General features: G+C 45.8%; 1 protein-coding gene across 1 annotated transcript in view; it reads right to left on the reverse strand.

The window, feature by feature from the left end:
- Nucleotides 1-5,820, reverse strand: part of LOC102017503 (core histone macro-H2A.2) — a 59,728-nt gene that overhangs the window by 52,838 nt on the left and 1,070 nt on the right. The window lies entirely within an intron of this gene.

Below are 5,820 nucleotides of genomic sequence, written 5' to 3' on the forward strand. Positions count from 1 at the left end.
CCCCCCGAGTGCTGGGATTACAGGCACGCACCACCATGCCTGGCTAGCACTTGTCTTTGGTTGAACAAGTTTACGGGGCTCTAATACATAACACAGATGGGAGCAGAGCTGTCCTGGTTGGAGGGGAGAAGCGTGGGAACCTGACTGGCTTGCACCCCTCCCCTGACCTGAGACCACCATACCTGCTGACCTCTCAGGTCCCCTCCAGTTGAAAAGATGCTGCTGTTGCAGGAGGGTGCTCACCAAGCAACCCCTTCTGGTCTCACCTGTTACTTACATTCAAAGCACTGCAACAACCGGGAAGAGCAAGTCACCCCGGGGCATCTTTCTTCAGAAGTCACTATTTCATCACCCATGATAATCACAGAAAAGAAAACCTGGACATAAAAAGTGTGCTTAATTTTGCTTCTGGGCTGCAGGCTCTCCGCCCCAAGATGACTATCTCCCTGCTGACTACAGATCGGCTTGGGGAAAAGCGCAGTTTATCAGTCGTGGGCACTTGAGTCGACAACTACTACCTCACTGAAATCCTGCGAGACCGACCCGTCTGGAAGTTTACCACTCTGACGGGGGCCCGTGAATCATCGCCTCACCTGAACATTTAAGTTGTACGCAGTCTAAATTATTGGAATTTACCTCTCTGTTCGCCACCACTATTTAATTTTAATGCATCGCTGAATAGCAGCAAAGCCTCAAGACACGAGTTGCAAAATTCTGTGCACAGACCACTGGGAGTGTCAGCCCAGCAAATGCAGGGTCTGGGTTCCAGGAGGAGTCTGATTTTATCCTATTATATCTTTGTTCTGTTGTCATGGAAACACCTCAAATTTAGGCATCTAAATTGTATCATTAGGACTGCTTCTCATACCCAGAAAAAAAAACAAACAAACAAATAATTGGTCAGGCTATGAATTGGCATTTAGTGCTAAAAATCCCGGTCACTGTCGCTAAATCTTCTGCCATCGAAGAATCAGCTGGAGTAGGTCCCCAGGCTGTTGGCCAATGTGTATTTCCACACACGTTTCCATCAGAGCCCCAGAATTCTGACTGGAACGACTTACTCCTTCCCAGGCCCAAATTGGCCATGCCAGTCAAATAAATCGGTCAAAGTATGATGGATGGTGAGAGGGATACATGAACAATAAAGGCTTCAGAGAAACCACCAAATTGATCATATTTAATACTAAGTGACAGGACAGTTTAAAGTACAGTGTTATGTGGCTCAATCTGATGCTCTTTATCTTTCATTTGTTGGGAAAACAGATGCAAATGAGTTTTTAAAAGAAAAATTTGCATACACTTTATAATTTTAATATTAAAATGCACACAGCCTGAGAATCACAGGAATGCTAGTAGTCCCTGGTCCTTACTATGTGGATATAGGGTACAGGACAGTGGAGTCAAGCTCTCTGCGTTGGGGGCCCCTTACAGGGTGACTCTGGGCACATTCTTAACTTTTCTTTTTATTTCTGAAAGATGGGTTTAATAGTACCTACCTGTAGGGCTGTTTTCAGAACTAAATGAGTTAATATGTATAAAGTACTTACCTGGCAGGTAGTAAACATTTAATAACATTATGACATTTATTTCTTTAAAAGAAATCCTTATAGAGCACTATTTTTGTGGAACGCAGTCTTGTTCTTCTTTTTTTTTTTTGGTATTGAGGCTTGAACTCAGGGCCTCCATACTGAGCTACATCCTTAGCCCCTTTTTTATTTTGAGACAGGGTCCTGCTAAGTCACTGTATAACCCTGGCTGGGTTCAGACTTGAAATCTTCCTGCCTCAGCTTCCCAGAGTACTGGGATTACAAACGTGCACCACCACACCCAGGTCTTCTAACATTTTCTTAAGCATACTGTTGTCTATTTGTTCCTCCATCTCAAAGGCAACTACTACAATACTATAAGCACTTGGAACTGTGTATGACAATGTGAGGCTTGGAATTCAGAGACACCCTCTGATTTTCCTCATTCATCTCAGGAGCTGGTGTTAAAGGGTAGAAATAAAATTTCAACCCTAGGGAAACTCTGAGAGCCACATTACGCACACCTACACAACACTGAATGCTTTCCTTCGCTCGAAAGCTGGGCACCTGTGAGCCCTTCCCAGTCTAATCCCGCAGTCTCTAAATCCATCTGCCTGGGAGCTGCAATTACTACAGTGTTGGGCTATGGGATTTTACTGAATCATGATCTAAGGCAAGAGGGACAGCCCTTTCTTCCTACTTTCAGCCAGTGAAAGATGTGCTGTGGATGGGTCAGAGGGCATGGGACGATGTGTGTGAACACAGTCTGTGTGTGGTCACACCTACAACCCCTCCCCCATTTCCGGAACCCTGGTCTGAGGCTGCCTTTTCTACACTCTGTTCCTTGCTTTCTCTCTCAAGGAACCCAGCAGAGCGTCAGGTACACAGTTGACATTCAAGAAATATTCTGTAAGAGACTGAGGCAGGAGTATTGCTGTGAATTTGAGGCCAGCCTGGACGATATAGTCAGCTCAAGTCTAGCCTGAACTACATTGCGAGACCCTGTCTCAAAAAAACAAAACAAAACAAAGATAACTATTCCTTAAATTAGTGAATGAATGAAAGAAACCAGCCTCAAATATTTTGCTTCAAAAGCATTTTTAGGTTTCTTCTTTCACTTTTTTTTTGGAGTTGGGGGATGAATTATCTTCTCAAATATTCTTTTTCTCCCCGCTAACCCAACTCCTAACAGACGTCCCAGGGTGTACCCAAGAGAAAAAATTCCCATCCTCAAGCTGTCCCTGTGTTCCCTCATAGAAAAGCACTTCAAAGCCGGGTGTGTGACGCACGCCTGAAACCCCAGCCCTCTGGGAGGCTGAGGCAGGAGGATTGCAAGTTCTAGTCTGGTCTGGCCAACTTAGTGAGAACTTTTCTCAAAATAAAATATAAAAAGGGGATGAGGCTGTAGCTCAGTGCGCAGGCCCTGGCTTCAGTCCTTACTGCTGCAAACAAACACCCCCCACCATGCCATTATTAGAATTCATCTCCTTCTTTATGGCTCATTCTTTTCTTTATTGTAAATACCTCATTTGAGATATTTGCTGAATCATAGCCATGAGAGAAATTGTGAGTGTGCCATTCAGTCACCCTTGAACCCAAGCCTTGGTAGGCAGGCTGGTGTGCTCAGTCACAGGAACGCATATTTCTTCGCTCAGGGGTGGAGTGCTTGCCTAATGTGCCTGAGGCCTTGTGTTCAAGCCCTGTACTGCAAGAAACAAAACCCAAAATATCTTCCTGATGATTCCTCCAGTTACTGTCTCTTTTAGTGGGTATCTTGTTTTCTACCTTTTTTTCTGCCCAATTATGTGGTATTTTCACTTACAGAAACTTTCCCTCCCTCTCTTCTCCTTTCCTTCTTTTTTTGGCAGGGCACTGGGTATCAAAAGCAGGGCTTCATGCATGTTAGACAAATGTTCTACTGCTGAGCTATCCCCCCAGCCCTTGTGTTTTTTAGTTTTCATTTTTTATTTTGAGGGAGTTTCACTGTGTTGTTCCAGCTGTCCTCAAAACTGAGATCCTCCTGGTTCAGCCTCCCTATTAGTTAGGATAACAGGTGTGCACCATTACTCCCAGCTCATTTTGTTTTTATATCAATAGTACAAAACAGTACTTTTACACTTGGCCTTTTTTTCATTAATGGTACATCTTGGTGACCTCTCTCTTTCCATACATATGAAATATATATTTGATATATATTTGTTTCATTCTTTTTAACTGCTGCTTAATACTCCAGAAGATAGATAAATGTATCACAGTTTACTTATGGCTAGATCCTTCTTATGGTCTTTTTTTTAAATTTTGGAAGTACCAAAATTCAGCAATAACTTAAGCATGCATGTACCTGCTTCTTTAGGATATACACCAAGAAATGGAATGCTGGGCCATAGAATGTGCACATTATCCATTTAATAGAGCCAAACTGCCCTCTAAATTGGCTATATTTACACAGCTGTCAGCAGTATAAGTGTGTTAACTTCACTTTCCACTTTGTTTTGTCTGCATTTCTATTTTTATCACCTAGGCTGAGGATTGCAAGTTCAATGAGAAAAAGCCCCTGACTTCCTCACATCTGCATCGCTTCTTCCATTCAGAAGTGTTCCAGAATTGGACCTCTGAATGTTTGCTGAATGACCTCTAAGCACACTGTTTATTTTTTTTTCTTCTTTCTCTTATCTCTGTGCAATACACACTTTTCAAAGCATTTATCAAGATTGCATCTAACTCTGAGGTTATTTCTTAAGAATGAAAAACATTTTTGAGAAAGCTGGTTGAATTTTTGCACACCCTCCCCCGAACAAGTTACAGATATCTTTCGTCTAAAGTTGCTTGCAACAGAATTCATCTCCCGCTTTGCTGGCAGGAGGCAGAAAAAACAGAAGTGGTTGTCTCAGACAATAGCTGGTGGGGTGTCCCACCTGCTGGGGCTCAGCCGCCAAAGGCGCCTCACAAACCCTGGGAAGTAGACAAGATGGAATGGCAAGGGAGCAGGGTCAGAGTCGTTGGGACATTCTGGATCCAGGCATAGAGTCTTCAGAGAGTTTTGAAATAGCGGAAACCATCAATAATATATCTAAAGCCTGACAACGAATGGATCCAGGCAAGGCAGAACTGTGCTGGGGTAGGGAAACCAGAGGTGAGCAAAAGGAGCTATATTTTAAGAGGAAATTTGGATACAAGTAAAGAGCGGTTTCCAAGATGTGAATTATACCAGTCGAGAGAAATCTTCCCACTGGGCAACCCCTACATTTATTGATATGACAATCTCGGGCTAAAGGAATTCTGAAAGTCACAGGCACGGTACCATATCTTGGAGCTATGAACAATTAGTTTAAATGTAAAAAGAGTTTGCTAAAGGAGTAAGAGAGAACTTCCAGTAAAATATCAACAGACTGAGAATTACAGGTGGCTTAGCTTGTGTTGCAGGACAATATAAATTAAGTCATTCTCACTCTTAATAAGGTTTTCTTTTTTCTCTCACCTCGTGAACCGTCTCAGTAGCAACTGTGCAGCCCAGGGAGGATGCGACTGTATTTGGGGGCGATTTCCCACAGTGGACTGACAGCCCCCAGGGCTCCTGGGGTCTGTGGGCCCTCGCCTTGAATTACCCCCACTGGGCAAGGCTGGCCTGACAGCCGGTGCCGCTCTACCACAGGAACGGCCGCACAATCAGGCTGCGGAGCTAAACGCTCACTTACACACAGGGGCCTTTGGCTTTGGTTTCTCAACCCCTTTCTCCACTTTGATCCCCTCATCTACCTCCAGGCTGCTACTAAAAAGCCCCAGCAATGACGAGTCCTCAGGTTCAACCAGGAACAATCACACCGCTGGCAAAACTCTTGCAAAGGGAGGTTCATTGGCCCTTGGGGGACCGATGGACCGTGGCTATTGTTATGTGGAACAAAGAGGGCAGCAGCTGAGGGCGCCCCCACGAGGAAAGGCAGGGAAGGACACCCGCGGGCGCGATATGCCAGGCTGGCCAGACTCGGACCCTGGGCGCACCAGGACCGTCGGCTGGAAACTGGGGGCGGCAGGCAGGTCCCACCCGCCGCGCCCCGCGCCTGACTCCGTCCGGCACCCGGCTGCGCAGCCCTCCTCTGCGCCGCAACCACTTTACTTTTATTGCCCGTGTTCCTGTTATTATTATTTATTATTTTCCCGCGCAAAGCGCGACGCCGGGACTGCCAGGGCGAGCAGCGGAGGGGCCGCCATTTCCCGGGGAAAGCCCTGCGCGCTTCGCCACCGGGCGCCCCGGAAAGGGAACCGGAGGGGAGTGCCCGGCCCCGCGCCTGCCCGC

This window comes from Chinchilla lanigera, unplaced genomic scaffold (genome assembly GCF_000276665.1).
Source record: "Chinchilla lanigera isolate Chin_1 unplaced genomic scaffold, ChiLan1.0 scaffold00036, whole genome shotgun sequence".
Taxonomy (NCBI): Eukaryota; Metazoa; Chordata; class Mammalia; order Rodentia; family Chinchillidae; genus Chinchilla; species Chinchilla lanigera.